The sequence below is a fragment of the Adiantum capillus-veneris genome, chromosome 29, assembly GCF_014529385.1.
Source record: "Adiantum capillus-veneris isolate H3 chromosome 29, ASM1452938v2, whole genome shotgun sequence".
Taxonomy (NCBI): domain Eukaryota; kingdom Viridiplantae; phylum Streptophyta; class Polypodiopsida; order Polypodiales; family Pteridaceae; genus Adiantum; species Adiantum capillus-veneris.
The window spans coordinates 127,801,328-127,823,592 of record NC_140959.1 but is presented as its reverse complement, the minus strand read 5'-3'; positions in this window follow the sequence as shown (position 1 = coordinate 127,823,592).

The following is a 22,265-nucleotide window of genomic DNA, read 5'->3' as shown; positions in this document are numbered from 1 at the left end:
CATCTGGTCTTAAATTTGGCATCAAACCGATTATCAAGTTGATTGTCATACAGTAGTACAAGGTCTCCCTCTTTGATACCTTTGTCTTTGATCTTTTCGTTGAGCTTGTCCTTTATTTGCATAGCCTCTCTTTTTTAGCACTCATAAGCTGCCTCTCGTTTGCATTCTAGTTCTGCTAGGGTGGGAAGGCGATCTTCCCATGCTGCTTCTTCTCCTTGTGCCACCTTTCCATGAAATTGCATCGTTGCAATGTTGAGCTCGATGGGTTGCAAGCTTCTTGACCATAGACTGGGTGAAAGGGTGTGAACTCTGTCGCTTCCTTGTAGGTAGTCTGATAGGCCCACAATGATCCATCCAGGAAGTCATCCCATAGCTTTGTCCTGCTCTTTACCATCTTTTCGATGATTCTTGCAATGATGCCATTAGCCTTCTCTACGAAACCATTTGACTGAGGATAGTAGGGTGTGCTATGCCGATGTAGAGGCGACCTCTAAACACCCCTCAAGGCTCCCGTGCTGCTCAATTGGGGCTGGGGCAACCACAAGAACAACACAACAACAAACCCACAGCCAAACCCAAACAAGATAGGGGCACCACCTAGTTATGGTATGTGAACTAGGATGCAAGAGAGATTTTGGCACAACCAAGAAGATGCACCACACAACACACACAAGCAACCTCACACCAAGACACACATGAAATGGACCAGAGAGAGCTAGAGAAAAGGGAAGAGAGAGAGGAAAGGATCTTGCGTAATACCTTATTTGTGACTTGCAAATGGAGATGGTTCGTTATGATGCTATCATAGAACTTGTACAAAACTCACTCAATGCTTAGTGATTGCTAAACATTGCCAAAACACACACACATTGTCTTAGGGTGTGGGAGACCTCTCACCACAATACCCTCTTACAATGGACAAAAAAATGGCAATGAAAAACACAGTAAAACACTTTCTAAAATCAAGATCAACCGATAAAAACTCAAAATACACAAGTCACCTTGAATTCACCAAACCGTATTGCACAAATGAAAGGACGAAGATTTGAACGTCGAATCACGCCTTTGATGCACCAAACCTCAATTTATTGATGATGAAGGAGCATGTACAATAGTGGTTTTGAGATTTGTGGAACTCACTCTCTCTCACTTACAATGTGTAGCTTGAAGGCTTCTCTCACACCAAGAGTGAAGCTCACAAGTGATTGCTACACCTAAGTCTCTCCTCACGCATAGAGTGTTGGGGTGCTATGTGAGATATTGGAGGTTGTTTTACAAGAAGGAGAGGGGTCTATTTATAGGTTGGAGACCCCTCATAAAGATTATTGGAAATCCTAATTTACAAGCTAACAAATCAGGATTATGATTTTTTTGAATATCAAAACATTGCGGGCCTTCTTTGTCTGCTTGAGTCATGGGTGTGGGCTCAAAAGAGAGCATTATTGATTGTAGATAAGGTGAAAGTAAGTAAGGAGAGAGAAAGAGAGAGAGAGAGAGAGAGAGAGAGAGAGAGAGAGAGAGAGAGAGAGAGTGTGTTACTATACACATGTCTTGAGGTGAGGTGTCTTTTATGGTTAGGTCAATGCTATTTTGTGTTAGTATGTTAGTCGTTAGTAATCACTAGAAAGTTAATGTTACATTTACAATGGGTAGAGTGAGTTGATTTGATGAAGGAAGAGGGGTGAATTAAAAGAGAATCATTGAGATGGTGAAGCTTTGAAGAAGCTTGAACTCACCCTTGTGTAGATTGTGGAAAAAATGACCGCTGGTCTTCTTCTTCTTCTTCGCTTCTTTACGCCGCCGCCACGGTTGACCACCACGATGAAAAGAGGATTTGTTGATGAAAAATCCTCAATTTGCAGAAGTTATCATGGTTAAGATGTATGGCAATTATGGAGAGCCGAAAAACGGCTATCACCGTCTTTCCCATAGCAGTGTACTGGTTCTCTAGGGTACTGTCATATACAAGGACCCAATCCCCATCTTTAATAGCATGAGGTCGTAGTCTGTGCTTACCATCAAATGCATCTTTATTCTTTAACCTTGCTTCCTCAAGCTTTACTTTACCCTGTTTGATATCTTCTTGACGCCTCTCAAGTTGGCGAATTCACAAAGAAAGAAAATCTTTTATAGACATACCTAATTCCCATGGCATTAAGGTCCAGAAATAATCACTTCCTCTGTAGGCATAATGGGTTTTTTCTCATACATTAACTCAAATGGCATTAAACCTATAACAGAACTAGGTGTAGTTTGATCAACCCATAAAGAAAATGGTAGGAGTTTAGGCCAATCAAAAATACGTATGTGGCATGGATTTGCTAAAGCTTTAACAATATCTCTTACCATTAGCCTCTCGATTGTATGTTGTAGCTAGAGCCAATTTAATGTCCAAGAGAGCAAAGAAATCCCGAGCTTCATCTGCATCCAGCTCTCCTCTATCAACAGTAATTCTATCAACACATCCATACCTGGAAATAACATCCTCAAGCAAGAACTTGTATACAGAACTGATAGCTTTGGTACGCAAAGCTCTGCCTTCTACTTGATTAGTAAGATCTTCTCTGGCAAGAACAATATATTGCATTTGCCAAACACCTCCTAGCATGGTAATCAGGTCCACCTCCCACTTGTAGTGCATAGCCAAAGGATAAGTGGGATGCAATCCATCTCTATGTCACACATTAGAATATTGTTGGAATATTATGCATGTCTCCACAAACTGAGCCACATCTTTATACATATCTTTCCACTAGTAACGATCCTTAATCTTGATAAAAGTTTCCTAGACTTATCACAAACAACCCGTTGCGGTACCCCTCTAGAGCTATTTGGTTGATTCCATAAATGTTCATCCTTCAGAAAATAGCCATAAGCCTTCTTTTTGATCCTTTAATACTCTTGATCCGTCCACTCTTCATGCTTAATAACAGTTCTAAGGTAGCAACCGATCAAAATCCACTCTCCATCATAGAACTCCTCAAAAAATACCTCAAAAATATGAGCAATATTACCACAATTTGCATGTAGATAAGAAGACGTGTAGAACTTCAAGCCAACATCATCACTTTTGGTCAACATCTCTTCTTCATCTTCAAACCTAGCTCTTGCTAACATACCTGCAACAGGATTATCTATACCTGCAATATGATAAAATTCAAGTTTAAGAGCCTTTATATAGGCTATCCATTGCAACATAGCAATATCCGGAGTAGAGCAGTTTGCAATCATCTCTATCTGTGGCAAGAAATCTATCTCTACCACTACTGAAGCTCCAATAAAGTATTCTTTATCAGACCTTAGAGCAGTAGCAACACCCCAAAGTTCTGTCTTAACATGTGGGTAGCCTCTTTGGTGAGCATTGAGCACTTTTGCTCCAAATCGAACCGCATACATGTGCCCTTCTTCATCATCCTGACCTATAGCCCATCCAATACCTGTTGGGCTAGTGTCAACTATTAAAATTACTGGACTTTCACATTTGTAGCTGGATTTTCTCAAAGTAGGAGCCTCGAGAAGCATCTTCTTTAACTTTCTGATGGCTTGTGTGTGAACTTCTTCCGAAACAAATCTTCTACCTTTTCTCAGCAATTGATAAAGCACTTCTGCAACATGAGAAAAATCTGGTAGCCAAATAAGATAGAATACACATGCCCCCAAAAAACAACGGACGTCAGTAACCGAAGATCACGTTTCCTTCCTCTTTTGAATAGCTTCAACTTTAGCCGGACTTGGCCTTCTACCTTCTGGACTGCACATATGCCCCACAATAAGAACCTCTTTATCACCAAAAATTAAATATTGCCTTGAAAGTGTTAGGTTAATTTCTTCAAGCCTGGACAAAATAGCATCACAATCAACAATATGTTGAGCAACAAACTGTCGGCACTCCCTATGATCTTTTACCTCATCTTTTGAGCCTTCCTCACATCCTTTAATTGATAGATCATCAATGAAAGGCATAGTAACATGAGGGATAAAGTCCTATTCATGCCACTCATCGTATGAGCTACAAAATTAGTAGCACCCTGTGGTAGAGTGATCATCCTTATCAACCCGAGAGATGTACGCATCGTAGTAAGGTCCCTGCTCTCCAAAGCTAGCTTAAATTAATCATATCCAGAATAAAGATTACCCATAGAGTAAATTGGTCTACCTGCAAAGGCTTCAACAAATTCATCCACAATTGGACTAGTATCCACGTTGCGGATTGTTACCTTGTTAATCGGCTGCATATCTTGTATGAACCTTAAAGTACCATTTTGCTTTGGAACAGTGAACCATCGGTTGGAGTATGGCACACATGATGATTCCAAAATTCCCATTTGTATCTTTTCATTAAGCAAATCAATAAGCTTTGGCAAGTGAGCTTTAGGAAGTGGAATGGGATGTAAGCTCCATGGCATGCGAGGAATAGTGAATATAACCATAGGTGAAACAACACTTGGATCCACACACCCAATCTCACTTGGCTCAATAGAAAAAGCTTTACCATTTTCTTTGAGCATATCTTGATTTCCTCTTTGTTAAGAAAACCATCTTCTCCACCCTTCAGTTGCTGCTGCAATGTCTCCTAAGTGAATTTATGCCCAATGTTCTCTAGATTCCTGAGCATAGGCTATCGAGAAGCTTATTTAATCACCCCATCACTTCCTTCTAGGAGAGGTTTAGCCATTGGTCTCACTTTCTTTGAAATTGTCTAGTAATTCGTCTCTACATGTGCTTCAACTGATTTACCCAAGTCATCCTCAATATGCATAAGTGCCTCGTATATGTCTAGCTCTTCATACATGTCCATTGAGTGCACTTTAACAACTTTAGTTCCACTTTTTAGTCTGTTTTGCTTGATATCCTGAAGCTCTGACATAGTGTCAATGTAAGAAATCTCTTCGAAGATTCTTGAAATCACATCATCTGGTTCAAGCACATCACATCCCTGCAATTCACTTTGAATACTTGAAATGTATCGTTTCTCCCACTTAGGTAAATCATTTAATTTTCTATAAGATACTAAACCCTTAGAAATCAATCCCAAAAATCCTAAAGAGAAGGTTTTTCTTTGCAAGAAGTTCTCCTCACTTGTACCACCATGGGCCCACTTTATAGTTGCACCCCAATAAAATCATGAGCAAATCTTTGTTCTTTAAACTTTTTGTGTATCTTTTGCATTGGACGATCATGTAAACTATCTTTGTTCCTGGCATGGTCAACACATACAAGTTAAAATTGAACCGTTTTCTTACCATCTTGGCTCCTAACCTTGGCATAGGCCGAGATATCATCTAGCACCTTGGTTTCCATTGGCACAATGGTAATGTAGGGATGTCCCAAAACTAGCGGGTAGGAGGAATGCTCTTGTATAAAGAATTTTTGCTCATCACAGACATCCCCAATAGTTACCATGATGTTTGCACATACACCGTAAAGATCGTCTGGAAGCATGTTGGCAGCTCAAATCTGCCACTAGTGTAATTGGCCACTAATGTTGGAAGCATGTTGGCAGCTCAAATCAGCCACTTCCCCCTCTGGTGCAAATTCTTTGCCATCATATTGATCTCTGAACCATTCTCCATAAGGGCTAAGACCGGCTCCTCAATGTCGCCAAGCTTTACCACAATTTCAGTTGTTGCTCTTGTCCAATGAGGCCTTGAAAAGTGACTCTTGGGTATAGTTTCTTCGTCCTTCCCGTCATTAAAATACATGATTTTTACCTTGGATACAATTGGGTTTGAAACCACCACAGGCTTTCACTCTTCTTCTTCAAGATCTACCAAATATTCTTCATAGTCATCTAGAATTGCTTCAATGTGTTGAACCACTTGGCTCTTAGCTAATTCTGGCTCTTGCTCCTCGGTATCTGTTGCTTCCTTTTGATAATATCTATGATCTCGTCATGGAAGTCACACTTGCCAATTTCCCTTTTTTGCTTCTCTTCCACCATAGTTTCATTGGATTGAGCTTTATAAGCAATATATGCATATACTGAAAGAGAATATATTGGATCGGTCCATCCAGTAGTTTCCCGAATTGAATTCCCTACCTGTCATAACTTCCCGTACATTACCTTACCTGCTTCTACTATCTTTAAATCATATGGCCACAATTGGCCCTTTGCACTTGTATCTTCATCATCTCCCTTATCACAAACCTGTAGCCCATATGTAGCCACTTCCACAAGAGAAATATTATGATGTATTTCTTCCACTAGATTCTTCATGCCGCCCCTTCCGAAGTTTATGCGGAGCATCTCTCCTGCTGCCCTGAGATAAATCTTCTTGTCTTTCCAGAAAAGCACATTCTTCTTGTAAGCTTAATCAAACTCATCATAGTCTTTTACATACCTATGGTCTTCACTATCGCACCACATGCATCAATTATCCCAGTTTTTACGTGGTGGATGCTGCTGCTTAGGTTTGAAAGTTGACACCTTAGCGGCCATGCAAATTTATAACGGCACCATTATTTGACATGCATATCGGCCAAAGAATTTCCAAGCACAACTTCTTTCTCCTTGATTAAGATAATCATTGCAAATTTCCATGCCCGTTAAAAGGTCTTGAATAGTTTCACATGCCCGCAAGATGCAATTATAAGTGATTGCATTCGCCGTAAGGCATCCCCTTTGCACTCGGTGAAAATAGCCTAGAGCTCCTTATTGTAGCTGTGTTGGACATTCCCCATAATCACTGCATTCCAAGAGACGACATTCTGGACACGAAGCTCTTCAAAAACCTTATGTGCTTCCATATGGCCACCACATTTAGCATATTTAACTTCCAAAGCATGTGTGTCCATTAGTCGTCTGGCATGCAGCTTAACTCAAGCATTGCCAAGTGTGGCATCTGTTTCCTACATTCCCCGATTGAAGCTTAAAGTTCCCAGATGGCACACTGACTGAGCGGACCAAACTAGTACAGAATAGGCGCTTGGTGAATCTTTAACGGCCAATATCTTGGAAATCAAATCTTAGAGCGTTGACCTAAAAAGATCAATGTGCTCCACAAAGTGAGCACTTTAGGCCCATGTATTCATTCATTCATGTCCTCTCAACTACAAATGCCCAATACAGTAAAGATCTACAATTGACTCAAACTTCAATCTGCCATGATCTCCACAAACCATAAAGACATGCCGGTAGAGCACTTCAAGCACTACAATTCATTGAGCTTCTGGGAACAAATGGAAATGTTTTTCAGAAGTGTCATGCATTGCAAACCTGTATTGACCCAAAGGTTTCTTACGAAAGGCGATGTCTTCTTATTAGACATCTAAAGAATGTGCACAAAATTACAAATGTTCACATTCCATTCCATACCACGACTAGTGTCTCCTAGATCTAAACGCCAATGCGTTACAAGGTTTGTGAATGTTGCATATAAAGTTAGGGTGGGACAAAGAAAGTTTCACAAAGATTTATAGGTGCGAGCAACCAAAGAGTGGGAAAGAGTCTTTAGCACAGAAAGAAAATCGCAAATCGCGTGGGAAGAGGCATGGATTGAGGCACAAAATGCTACATGGAAAGCAGACATGAGATGTAGGATAGCAAAGTTAGAGGAAAAAATTAAGCGCGGCTACAAACCTCGCCCTTATGGAGTTCCACATGATGCTAACATACCTCGAGAGGACGACAAAGAGGAGATTAAAGTTTCAGACAATGAGTCTTCCATCAAAAGTTTACTTTCCTTAACTACACTCTTTCATTCTCTTTATAGTGACAAATTTCTACATTTATTCCAAGTTATAATTTGATTGTTATTGTAGCCTTTTTCATCATCGATCTCTAGCTTTGTGCATGTCAAGACCATTACTTTCTTGGTGATCCATGATCGCCTTGTATGTGAGATCCACGACTGCAATATGGATCAGTTCTTGGATAGGTTTGTTACTAACATAGATTTACTATTTTGCTTGTAAAACTTTCAAGTATAATTAGCAAAGTAAACAGTGTAAGTGTGTGCATTTTTTCATAGGTGTCGTAAGGGAGTTACTTTTGTTTTGCGATCTTCTCGAGCTGGGCTTGAGTTGGGGTTATATGCCCATGTCATTGACGATGTTCTAGATCTTGAGGCTTCGACAAAGATGATCAACCCTTTTGCATCGTGAGAAAACAAACTTTATACCTAAGTAACATTATATATTTTTTTCTTTGTGAACTTGTGTATCTACTACCTCATAGGTGGATGGAAATCATATTGCCACCCGATGTTCTCTCAAGTGTGTGGTGGGTAGACAGCTTATGGTTTCCATTTGTCTCTGAGCGTACTATAGGAGATCATGCATTCGGCAATTTCTTTGGGACGCTTGATTTAGGATCTTACATTTTTACCTTCTTTCCCATTTTGGATGGGTATGGATGTTTTACTTTTATGTATTATAGTAGTATCAAAACTTTCAAAGTTTCAAGTCTAAATGTGTGTTCTTTATATAGATCTCATTGGGTTCTTGTGGAATTTTACAATGCCCATCTCATACGCATACCTACTCTTTCCCAATGACAGTCAGCTATACTTCTATTTGACTCACTTTCGATTGTCTGCATGGAGAGACTCTTAACTAGGTTGTTAGCGTGCAAACGACAAGCAAAACAAGTGCCTCTATAGACTTTCACGAATCACACCATCGGAAGGAAAAACTATTACACCACCGAAAACACCTGTGATAAACACTGCAGAGATTTATGAAAAACCCTTCCAGCATGAAACACACTTGAAATTAGGGGAAACAGAGGATATCGTGATGAAGATCCTCTTGTGGAGATGTACGTAGAGTATCCATAGGCAAACGACAGATGAAAGATGAAAGAGTTATGGATGCTCAAAACCGGGGGTATACTATTTCTTACTAAAAAACGAGCACTCTGGAAATTGTGCAGGTATTGTAGCTATTAAAATGGGGGATTTCCTTTCTTTTATTCCCAAAAATGTTCTCTCACTTCTCATCCAACAAGGATATCTTTGTATGCCTCTTTTAATCGGTTCATTTTTTGCCTTTTTTGGGTGAAAAATGAGGTGTTGGTGACCCTTTTAGCAAGGGAATGGGGTGGAGGTAAGTGTCCTGTGGACCAAATTGCACCAAGGTGCCTGGGCAGGCAGTGTGGAGAACTGGAAAAGGCACCCCTCTCTCCCCAAGATCCCACGAGCCCATCATCTCAAGCTCTCCACAAGGTGATACACTTAATGGGGGTTCCCCCTTTAGCCTATATACCCTCCATTCTCCCCCTTTCCTTTCTCATATGGGATAATTCCCATGCCATATGGCAACTTCCTTCCCAATCCTCCCAACTCCCTCAAGCTCAATAAGTTTTTGAGTTTCTTCCCCAAGTAGGGGAACTTCTCTGAATTTTTTCCCAAAGCATAACTTGCTGCTCCGCTCACCAAATGAAACACCGTAACACACGACTTGGAACCATCATCTTGACTACTTCTAGAAATCTTGAATTTTAGCATTTGTTATTCCAATCATCAAGTTGGCCCAGTTGCCTTTGTCACATGCACCTCTTGCAATCACTTTCTAAGTTGAGACCGCCCAATTCGGATGCTCATAACTCATGATGTACAATGTCTTAGGGACTTGAACAGCCCAAAATATCAGCATCCAAGTCTCAAAAAACCACACCTTTGTACATGAATTTTTACATGGTCACTTCCAAGGCTTGCATGGCTATGTACACATATATACATGAGGCTAGTGGGCAAGCTTTTTGGCATGATGTAATGACTTTATACTAATTCAAAAAATGCATGACATAGCTTGCCAACCCCATCTAGCTTACTTGATCATTCATGGACAATTAGAGGTTTCTTGGGTGAACAACTGCAATAGCTCGTTCCTAGAAACCTCATTTAGGTTCTTAGATGTTTTTACACTGTCTTCCTCCATTGCTAGCATCTCATTTATCACAATTGTCAGTAAACGTGCTAGATATTTCTTCAATTTATAACCATCAACATGATATTTATGTTGTTCACCACTCAAATCTGCCAGATCTGATATTTGCCATTGTCAATCTTGTTTACAACAGTAAAAGGATCGTCCCATTTGAGTTGAAACTTTTTCTGAAAGGTATTGTCCAACTTACTATTGTATCACAGCACAAGATCACCCTTTTCAATTACCTTATCCTTTACACATTCATTAGCTTTTAGCTGAGCCTTCTTTGACGCTTCCTCATAGTAGCTCACAGCCAAAACTCTATCCAATTGCAAACATTGTAAATCCAACAACCTTTTCTGCCAAGTATTCGTTTTCTCTTCATCGCCCAACGACAACAATTTCAGTGCAGGAATCTCCACCTCAATTGGCAATAATGCTTCCTTGCCATAGACCAAGTGGTAAGGGGAAAAACCTGTGCTCGTTTTGATAGCAGTTCTATAGGCCCATAATGCACAAGGCAACTTTGAATCCCAAGTTTTCCCATGTGTTTGGGTCATTTTTTTCAAGATCTTCACCAACTCTCCATTGAACCTCTCATCGAGACCATTGCATTGGGGATAATAAGGAGAACTATACATGTGTTGTATATTGAGATTTTCTCATAGGAAATCAAATAGCTCTCCTATAAATCTTGGTCCTCTATCAGAAAGTGATTCTAATGGTAGACCGAATTCGCAGCATATATGCTCGTATACAAACTTTTCCATTTCTTTACTAGTAATCTCTGTGACAGCTTTGTCTTTTGCCCATCGTGATAAATAATCCAATGCTATCAAAATATAATCATTTCTTTTGCTAGTCATGGGTAAGGGTCCAATAGCATCAAAACCCCATTTTTTGAACACATCAAAAGATAGAAATGTCTTTTGTAATTCGGGCTTCAAAATTCCCTTCCCCATTTTCTGGCAAGGCAAACAAGACTTGCACCAAAGGTTAACATCCTGTTGATGAATACATGGCCACACATAGCCTTCTTGCAAAATTTGATGCAACATGATCTTCATAGCAAAATGACCTCCACAAGATCCCTCATGATTTTCTTCCAAAATCTTGTAGATTTCCTCTTTCCAGGGCACACAATGTAAAACCAAATCACTTCCTTTCATGTAAAGCACATCATCAGGCATTTTGTACTTTATAGATTTTCTTATAAAACTTTAGAGGACTGTAGACCTTCAGGTAAAACACCTGTCAACCAAAAATCCATCTCCTTTGATAACACTTCCCTCTCATGATATAAAGGGGCCTTTTCCTTCAACAAAAACACACAAGTGATCATTTCTTGGGAAGCATCATGAGCTTCTTCATTTTGAGACCTCTAAATATGTTGCAAGCTCCATGCTTCTAAAGTTTTTAGCAATGATTTCACCTTGAAGCATAAATTCTTCAGTTTAGGACTCTTATTCTTCCATACTCCCAATAGTTACTTCAGAACCAATAAGGCATCTCCTTTAATCTGTAAGCGTCTAATTCTCAACTAAAAATAGATGTGTAAACCACCTTCAAAATCCATGTACTCTGCTTCATTGTTACTATTTACATCAAGTTTTAGCCCTTGTTTCCTTACAAGTTTTCCTTGTGCATCATAAATGATGATACTTCCCAAAGTAGAACCATGACTTATTTCGTAAGATCCATAACAGTGAAGCATCAGGTATTGCAAGAGTCTCGACTTTCTTCTTTCGCACCACCTCTTCCTTAACCAAAGCAGAAGTGTCACGTAGCTCGAGTACTCTCTTCTACCAAAAAGGTGAGTTGAAACTCCTGAAGTTCAATGACCCATTTCATCATTGTTTTTGATATATTAAAACTATTGAAAAACTGAGAAAGCACTGAATAACTGGTGAAAAAGGTGAACAACTTTTTCAACAAAAGCGATGTCTGAATCGTCTACAAAGCATAAACCATGCTGGTCATCACCAATTCAATTTCAGAGTAATCTCTTTCAAGAGGAGTCTTCACTCTGCTAGCATAATGAACAGAACTTATATAATCAGATTCTTTCCTCCTTCGTAATAACATTGCCCCAATGGCATCATCTCCCACTGATGGGTTAACATAGAACTCCCTTTCCCAATTAGGAGCTTGCATAATGGGTAGTGTACTCAAAATTTCTTTGACTCTGTCAAAACCATCATCATAGTCACAACACCACTCCAAGGGATCATTCTTAACACTAGAATGGTATAACAAGACACTTTTATGTCCTTGTACACTTTTGTGTCCTGTTAAGTGACCATTTTGCTTGAATTATTTGAAGAGTATGAGAATGGATTTCTAGGTGCTATATATCCACAAAGTTTCCTTATGAGCTAAAAAAAACTTAGCATTTTTTTTGGAGTATCGATCTCACCATTAACCTTACTCTTGCACAACATTTTTGAACGTAAACTGTGTGAAAAAACGGGTCCTGTTTTTTGCTTTTTTTCAATTTTTGGCAACTATACCACTCTAAACTTCATGTTTGTGAGGTTTAGATGGCTAGAGGTTAGACCTTCATAGTTCTCAACATGTTTTGATTCTTGTAGGGAGAGCTAAGTGTTAAAATTGAAAATTATGACCAATTTACAAGAATTGCATAATCCTGTTTTTTGGCCAAAATTAGCACTTTTATGATTTTTGTGGGGGCTTTCTTGATATCCAAATTCAATTTTGATTGTGTAAGTGTAATATATAACATAAAGCTAATCTTCCTTGAGTTTTGGGGGACCTAATATGCTATATAGCATAGTATATGATGATGGTTTAGTTTTTTGATTGTTGAAGAATACAATACATTTTACAGTAGCAAGTATAACCTTCTCAATATTGCTAGTTTCTTAGGCCAATTCTGTGTATTTTGTAGGTAGTAACCATATCTAATCATAGACTACAAACTTGGCTAGATATTGAGTAGTTTCTATGGGTTTTTAGAGGTCATAATGCTAAACCCAGTTTTTTCATGTTTGCTGTATTTAGCACTTTATCATTGCCCCCAAGGTTCCACTTGTAAGAGATCCATTATCCTTTTGACATGCTCCATGGCTCCTTTTGAATCCAAAGGCCCAAATGGAACTAAGAAAACATGTATATAGTATCTGTATTGAGCGTGACTATAGAAACTTTGATGATAGGTCCGTAGAATGGCAAAAATGCAACTTTTTTGTACCTATTGTTTTTGCCCAAAAAACAATTAGTGAGGTAAAAGCAACCATATGTTTTGGTCAGCAACCCATTGAAGTTAACGGGGCATTTTATCTCATGTCCTACAAAAATCTCCACTCTTATTTATATGCAATCAACGTAAGAAATTGTTGTTTTGGGCAAAATGCACTAGTCCATCAACTTTGGAGGCTTGTAGTGACCAAGGGATGAGAAAAATTACAAGTTTCTCATTTTTTCTATATGTAGTAGTTATTGAACTATAAGCTCATGAAAGGAATTTTCAAAAGGAGTGGATCTCATATGGTTTTGGAAATTTTTCCCAAAACCCTGAAAGGACACTTTTATGTCCTGTTAGGTTACCATTCTAGTGTTAACTGCTTATTGCAATGGATACAATAGTTGTGATGCCAAAGGTATGGATTGAGACACATTTTTAATCTTCTATATGAAAGTGTCCAACTATCTGGTGTCATTTGGAGATGATAACAATAACAAAGCTTCCACTTTCTCTAGAGCTGCTTCAATACCATTTTTTGAAATCACATGCCCAAGAATCTTCACTCTTGGATGCGCCAAATGACACTTCTTAGGGTTTAACTGACCCTCGCATTCATCATACCTTGCAAAAGTCATTTCAAGATTTTGAACATGCTCCTTTCTTGAACTGTATAAACAGAAATCATCTATGAACCCTTTGAAAAACTTCTCGAGGAACGGGGTAAGAACCCAATCTAATTTTCTTTCAGAAGCTCTAGGCCCATTTGTTAACCCAAAATGAAGGCATGAAAAGCAGAAACAACCCCATGGCGTGATAAAAGTAGTCTTTTTCCATTCTTCATGAGCAAGGATAAGCTAAAAATACCCTAAATAACCATCACAAACACTGTATCTTTCGAAGCCAATCACGACATCCAAAAGTTGATCAATGAAAGGTAAGGGGTAAGGATCTTTTGTGGTTACTACATTTAATGGATTATAATCAACGCAAACTCTCGAACGCCCATCTTTCTTTGGAGTCACCACTACAAGGCTCACCCATTCAACATTATCACTGGCACAATGAACCTTGCATCCAAAAGTTTATCCACTTCTTCTTTTAAAGCGTTCATTTGTTCCTTACCCATCCTTCTTAGTTTTTGTCTTATTAGCTTTGCCCCTTCAACTAGTTCAATCTTCACAGGATCTCCAAAAAAAACCCTTATTTCTTGATATGAAGTGATGAAAAGATTTGGAAACATATACAAAATTATTAAGTACTACCTTCTTTTTCCTTGTGTCAGATCGGTGCTTAGCATATTTTGAATCAATTCTTCCTTCACTAGAAATTCCTGTTTAGGCTGCACCAAATCCTCAAGTTGCTCTAAATGGATTGAAGCATTTATATTCCGTAACACTCGCAACATTTCACCCAACATTTCTCCTCATCCAACAACAAGAATGACACCACCCTCATCACTAGAACTAGAAGCAGAGCTACTTTTTGAATTTTCAGAACCGTCTTCACTGGTAACTTCTGATTCATCATTTTCACTCGCATCTTCTAGTGCCAAAGTTTTCTTGGTAGTCATATCAAACACCCTTTTTTCACCCTTCCTGCCATACATACAGATTGTGCCCTTGCCCCAATCTCGCACACAACACCAACAACTCTCAACCGAGGTTGTCCCATAATGAAGGAAAAGATCTCAGGCCAACTGGCATAACATGAAAGTTTACTCCTCTCCCATGACTGTGTGATCACACAAACTTGAGCACCTCCATCAATGAAGGCCTCTCCCATGCCCACACCTTTGTACCAAGCATGCACCACAGGACAAATGTTGGGTACTATTGCATTGACAACACTTTGACTTGTCCATGCTTTGGCTCTTTCTTTGGATTCACTAATGACTTTCACTGCCTTTTAAGTTTGGGCACCATACTCATAAACTGTCCAAAAGTACAATCTACTTTCCTCCCAATCAGGTCTTCCTTTAAGCTCTAAGCTGTTTAGCCTTCTCCCAAAGGTAAATTTACTACTTCAAACCGTCTACAAGGTCTTCTATTCCTCTTGAATTTTGCACCTTCACCCTCTTTCTCTTTTCCCTTATTTTTACTAGGACCTCGAGAGGCATAGCCTCTCCTCTCTCTTTTGCGTATGGGCAACATATCTGCTTCTTTCTTTTCAACTAGCACAATACCCACAACCACCAGAAATTGAGGCTTGATTTTCTTGTTTAGTACCTTGATCTCCTCGTATATCCAATGCACAATCATTTGCTCTATTAGGAATCTATTGGGGAAGTGGAAACATATCACCTCCTATCCTTGTTGTCTTTGAACAATAATAGATGATGTGACCCAGTTCATCACAATTATAATAGGTAGGGATGAACCTCCTTTGCGGCTCAAAGACACCTTGTCCTTTGCGGCTCAAAGACACCTTTGCATTAGCCTGGGCCTTTCCTCTACCATGTCCACGACCACTACCACCTCCAAGAACACTAAGTCGCAAAATTCATGCATCATGGTCATCATCTCTTGCATATTTCGTTGTAGTTTTTCAATATTAGAAACCCTTTGAGCAGGTTGGGCTCCAGTCTTTGCCAGATTTACCTCATTTTGGCCACCATTACTTTGGACAGGGACCACATTCCCATACTCATTAAGTATTTGAGCCTTCTATTCTTTCTCCCTCGCGATAGTGATTGCTTCCTCAAAGGTAGCGAGCCTTTTCATCTCAACTTTTAAGTTTGGCACAAAACGGTCCTTCTTTAACATGGATGGAGGGATTTCCTTTCCCAAATCTTGGGTTCATTTGTCCCATAAACGGGTGAACTTCATGACAAAATCATCAACACCTTGATTAACCTTTTGAGTGTATCCCAGAATTTCATGTCAGACTTCATCGAGTAATCCAATGCATCTGTAGTGTGCCATAAAATCTTTCTTCACACGATTGTAGTCCAAAACCACCCCTGGAGTTTGTGTCTGCCAACTCTTCATGATTTCGTAACCAAACTTTTGCCTCATCTTGTAAACCGTATTGCAGCAGCCGCAACAATATAACTTGGTCTAGTATATTTCGTAGTAAGGAATTGACTTCCAATTTTTCAATAAAAGTTTGTGCATTCTCATTAGGCAATCCATGAAACTCTAGAAACTTGTCTGCCATGTTTGATTGCCACAAAACCACTTACATGTGACGTCGAAAGCTCAAGCAATGTTGATGGATCATCCAGTACCTAATCCACCTCACATTGGGTAACCCAGCCCCTAGGGGTGTGAGGTTTTGTGAATCCAAGCACTCAAAAGACTGCAATCCAATTACATGACCACCTCAAGTGTTGTCCATAAGGACCCACATCCCCTTTACATTCTCTACCTGCAGAATAGACATATTTCACAAGAATTGGAGCATAGGAGCACTTGATCCTAAGTGGGGTCACCAAAATGATGTTAGCATGCAAACAATAAGAAAAACGAGTGCCTCTATAGCCTCGCACGAATAACACCGTCGGAAGAAAGAACTATTACATCACCGAAAACACCTGTGATAAACACCTGTAGAGATTTATGAGAAACCCTTATAGTATGAAACACACTCAAACCTGGGGGAAACCGAGGACAACATGAAAAATCTTGTCTTTTGGAGATGTCTGTAGAGTATCCATAGGGAAAAAACAAATGAAAGATGGAAGAGTTATGGCCGCTCGAAACCGGGGGTGTACTCTTTCTTGCTCGAAAATGAGTTCTCTAAAATTTTTGCAGGTGTTTCAACTATTAAAATGGGGGCTTTCTTATCTTTTATCCCCAAAAGGTTCTCTCTCTTCTCAGCCAACAAGGCTCTCTTTGTAGGCCTCTTTTAATTGGTTCATTTTTTGCCAATTTTGGGTAAAAAACAAGGTGTCGGTGACCCTTTGACTAAGGGAATGGGGTGGGGGCAAGTGTCATGTGGACCAAAATGGGACAAAGCACTTGAGCACACAGTGTGGACAACTGGAAAAGGGGCCCCTCTCTCCCCAAGAGCCCACGAGCCCATCATCTCAAGCTCTCCACAAGGTGATACACTTAATGGGGGTTCCCCCTTTAGCCTATGTACCTCCATTCGTCCCCTTTTCATTCCCATGTGGGATAATTCCCGTGCCACATGGAAACTTCCACCCCAATCCTCCCAACTCCCTCAAGCTCAATAAATTTCTAGTTTCTTTCCCAAGTAAGGGAACTTCTTGGACATTTTTCCTAAAGCATAACTTGCTGCTCCGGTCACCGAATGACACACCGTAACACACGGCTCGGAGCCTATCATCTTGATTACTTCTAGAATTCTTAAATTTCATCATCTATAATTCCAATGATGAAGTTGGCCCAATTGCCTTTGTCGCATGCACCTGCAATCACTTTCTAAGTTGAGGTTGCCCACTTCGGATGCTCATAACTCATGATGTACAAGTCCGATTGACGAGCTATGAAGCACGACTAAAAATATTTATTAAAAACATGTCTTGGAGACTCAAACAACCCAAAACATCATCATCCAAATCTGGAAAAACCACACCTTTGTACATGAGTTTTTACATGGGCACTTCCTAGACTTGTAGAGCTATGTACACATATATACATGAGGCTAGTGGGAAAGCTTTTTGCATGACCTAATGACTTTATGCTCATTGAAAAAAATCCTGACAACGTGTCTACAAATGCATTGTTTTTGCTACAAACGTGATGGTCAATTTGTTTGCATAGTTTCAATTAATCAATTTCTTGTGCTTGAAGGGTACTACGGCAGTTTAGTACGTATTGTTCAAACCTTCAAGTCAAAGAAGAAGTAGAAGATCCTTGAAAAGCTTGCGAACTCATTATTGCACGGGTTTAGGGTGTGCGATTGCATTGTGTACTAACTTTTTTGTTGTTGACTTATACACATTTTTGTTGGCTATAGTGTCCTTAGCAGCCAAATTCTATCGACTCTGATTATTATGTGATGACACCAATGAGGTTATTGATCAAGAACACTCTTAAAGATCAAAAGCCTCAAGAAAATTTGGTAATTGCCTGTCTTAATTGAAGCACTCATTATAGTTTCAACTCTCATTACGTTTTTGCTTTCTAATGCATTCTGTTTTTTTTCGGTTAAGAAAGAATTGGTTTGCGCATGAAGAGGTCGACTTAATGAGAAAGAAGCTCAATACCTGGTTGAACAAGGCTTTGGGTGAGGTCACACTTGGATAGGCCATGATTGTCATCTTTTCTGTGATCACCTTAATGGCAAACTTGGAGGGGATTGGCGTACTTTGTATCTATGATTATGCCAAAAAAATCTCTCTATATCTACATTTTGGCCCACTTTGTATCGATATTAATATCAAGAGAACCTTGTTGTGATATCTCTTATGTACGGGCATAATGTCAAATCGCGATTTGTGTGTGATTTCCTTTTAGAATTGGTTTGTTTAAACACTCTCGTTGTGCTTTCCTTTTAGAATTGATTTGTTGAAACTCTCTGGTTATGGTTTCTAGTGCGAGCTGGTTTGTTGAAATGATTGATCACTTATTGTCGTCAGTTAGCGAGTACTAGTTTATTGCGACATTATTGTTGCCTTGTGCGGGCATTGTGTCAAACTACTATTTATGTGTTTGAATGTTTTTTTAAAAACACTCATTATGGTTGCCTTTAAGGGAATTCGTTTCTTGAAACTCTCTTGTTATAGTTTCCAATGCGAATTGGTTGGTTGAAACTGTTGATCACTTATTGCCGTTGTTGGACGCATTTTTGACAGCCCGGTTTTTTGTAAATTTTTACATACGGACATGAGGCACGATGTGAAAAGTGTGTTTGGGCTTTCTTTTTGTGGGGTTTTTATGTTGCTTTAGCAAGCACATGTACATGCAATTTAAGTCGTTAGTCTAGTGACAGTTGTCGGGGTGCTGTAAGTGCCCGTGAGTGAGTTTTTTCAAGTGAGACTTGTATATAACTTACTCATGTACAAACTTATAACTGTTCAGCCAAAGTTCATAAAATTGTAGGTTTGAGCTCGTTGTGCCTCCTTGATGGTTTCTGTTGCAGTTTTTGCCCCCGCTTTGCCTACTCTACGCGTAGTCGTGTTGGAACAGCTCTCTGTTCGCATCAATTTTTCATGTAGCGGCATGTATATTCAAATTTGGTCATCTGTAGCTTTATTGCCAGTCATTTTTCAAGATTTCTCTCAAGATTTAAAGTTCCCCAATTGGAGTTTTGCTCTTCGGGTTACGACTAGTTCTCTGCAGGGTTATAGCTATGGCAGCCTAGTGGCAAATTGTGTGCAGGCAGATTGGGAGGTCATGTATGTATGAATTGTGGAATTGATGTTGAAGTTGTGGGTTTGTGATGTTCAATGGTGAAAGGGGAGGCCTTTTCCTTCATATGCATTGGTCGGAATGTGTTGTAAATCCATGCTTTGGTAGGGTTTTGCTCCTATGTGACATAGTCTCTTGGGTGGGAGACGATGAGTAAATTGCCAAGGGGACTACTCTTGTTGGACTTGTGGTGATTCAAAGGGATTTTCCAAAGCTTTTGGTGTTGTTGTAGTGACCTTTTGACGCTCTTGGGTGACATCGCTATAGAGGTGTTTCAGTTTGCTTGTTCCCCAACAGTGTTTTGGTGCCCCCCACCGAGGATCTTCTTCAAGTGACCTTCAATTGACAGATTTGATAGCTATGATGATAGAGTTTCCAAGTTTCTATGGATTTGTAGGTGAGGATGCTGATGCATTCATTGAAAAGATGGAGTTTTCTTGTTTGATGGCAAATAAGGAAGATCCATGGACTATGCTCAAGATTTTGTTCTTTTGCTTGAAAGAGGATGCAAGGATATGGTATGATGAGTATGAGTTTTGGTTGAAATCATCCCAACCTCTACAGGTGATGACTTATGATGTATTAAAGAAGGATTTTATTGAGAAGTTCAAGAAGGTAGAGGACCCAACGGATGTATGGCACTCCATTGAAGGACTTGTGCAATGTGACGGTCAAAGTGTAGATGCCTTTGTCAAGGAGTTCAATGCCTTGTGGAAGAGATGGTGTGTTTCTTTGGGAAGTGATGTTCCTCCTCTTATGCTTAGGAAGTGTATGTTTATGCAAAGTCGAAGGGCTGATTTGAGGATGAATGTTGAGCTTAAAAGTCCACTTACATTTGAGGATACAATAAGGATTGCAAAGCATAAGGAATGGAAGCTAGAGAGAGTGAGGCAATTTGGATTGCAGGGTGATATGGAGCCAAATGTTTCTATATGGATTGATGTGGATACAAAGAAAGCCTCTAATGTAACATTGTATCATGGTGGTTCTCTTGGGAAAGAGAAAAAAGCATTTAATGAGGAGAAAGATATTGAGAAGAATGTACATATGATGCCATCCTTATTGTTTGTGCCACTCAATGGTGTTTCACATGCAAAAAATGATGTTTCTACCAATGTGAAAGTTAATGAGAAGGAAAAGGATGCAATTACTGAAGTCTTAAAGAATGATCATGATGAGAATCAAGTTGCAGATGCCATTGTTCATATGTCCCATGTGAAAGATGAGCATTTGAGTGATGTTAAAGTGGATGTTGAGTGTCCCTCTCCTTTATGTGAAGTGGTTGAGGATGATTTGCAAGTTAATGAGAATAATTTTATGCAAGTGACTGATGTTAATGAAGAGATCTCTCAAATGCATGCTATTGTTGAGTCTTTTCCAATAAATGATGATGCTATTGAGCATGTTGTGGACCTTGCTAACGAGGAGATTTTCCATGAGGACTCTCATGCTTGCATCTATGATGATGTATGTAGACATGCCTTGATCAAGAAGGAGATTTTGGAGGTTTTTGAGCATGTGGAAATTCATAAAAATGTAATTTGGATGCTTAATGATGAGATGGTTGATGCTTCCTTTCTTGACCCTTATGCTGAGGATAGGAAGCTATGTGTAGAAGATGCCTTACCTATCAAGCATGATACGGTTAAATTGGATAGAAGCTTCATGAAGAGTGGGGAGAATGAGATGGATATGCATGAGGATATACAAATGACTAAGGTAAAAGTTGAAGACTTTTTAGATGAGATGTTAAAGGATTCCTTGCATGCTATAGTAATGAAAGGGTGTCTCTATGTGGTATCCATTGAAAGTACTTTATGCTTGACGAGGATTTTGATTCTACATATGGTTTATGCTTTGATATTGAGAGGGAGAGAATTGATGTGGCTGATGTTTCTTCGTTCATTTTGTGCTTATGTTGTATGGCCCTTCGATCCGGGTGGACAATATGCTTATGCTACTGCTGAGCATGAATGCTCTAGCAGGCTGGGGGTTTGGCAAACTATGTTGCACGCATTTTTGACACCCCATTTTTTTGTAAATTTGTACATACGAACATGACGCCCGATGTCAAAAGTGTGTTTGGGCTTTCTTTTTGTGGGCTTTTTAGCTTGCTTTAGCAAGCACATGTACATGCATTGTAAGTCGCTAGTCTAGTGACAGTTGCTAGGCTGCTGTAAGTGCCCGTGAGTGAGTTTTTTGAAGTGAGACTTGTATATAAGTTACACTCATGTAAAAACTTAAAAACGTTCATCCAAAGTTCAGGTTTGACCTCATTGTGCCTCCTTGATGGTTTCTATTGCAAGTTTTGTCCCCGCCTTGCTTACTCTATGCGTAGTCGTGTTGGAACAACTCCCTGTTCGCATCAATTTTTCATGTAGCGGCGTATAGATTCAACTTTGTTAATCTTTAGCTTTATCGCCAGTCATTTTTCAAGCTTTCTCTCAAGCTTTAAAGTGCCCCAATTGGATTTTTTCTCTTCAAGTTACGACTAGTTCTCTGCAGGGTTATGGCTATGGCAGCCTAGTGGCAAATTGTGTGCAGGCAGATTGGGAGGGCATGTATGTATGAATTGTGGAATTGATGTTGAATTTGTGGGTTTGTGATGTTCAATGGTGAAAGGGGAGGCCCTTGTATTCATATGCATTGGTCGGCGTGTGTTGTAAATCCATGCTTTGGCAAGGTTTTGCTCCTATGTGACATAGTCTCTTGGGTGGGAGACGATGAGTAAATTGCCAAGGGGACTACTCTTGTGGTACTTGTGGTGATTCAAAGGGATTTTACAAAGCTTTTGGTGTTGTTGTAGTGCTCTTTTGATGCTCTTCGTGACATCGCTATAGAGGTGTTTCAGTTTGCTTGTTCCCCAACACCGT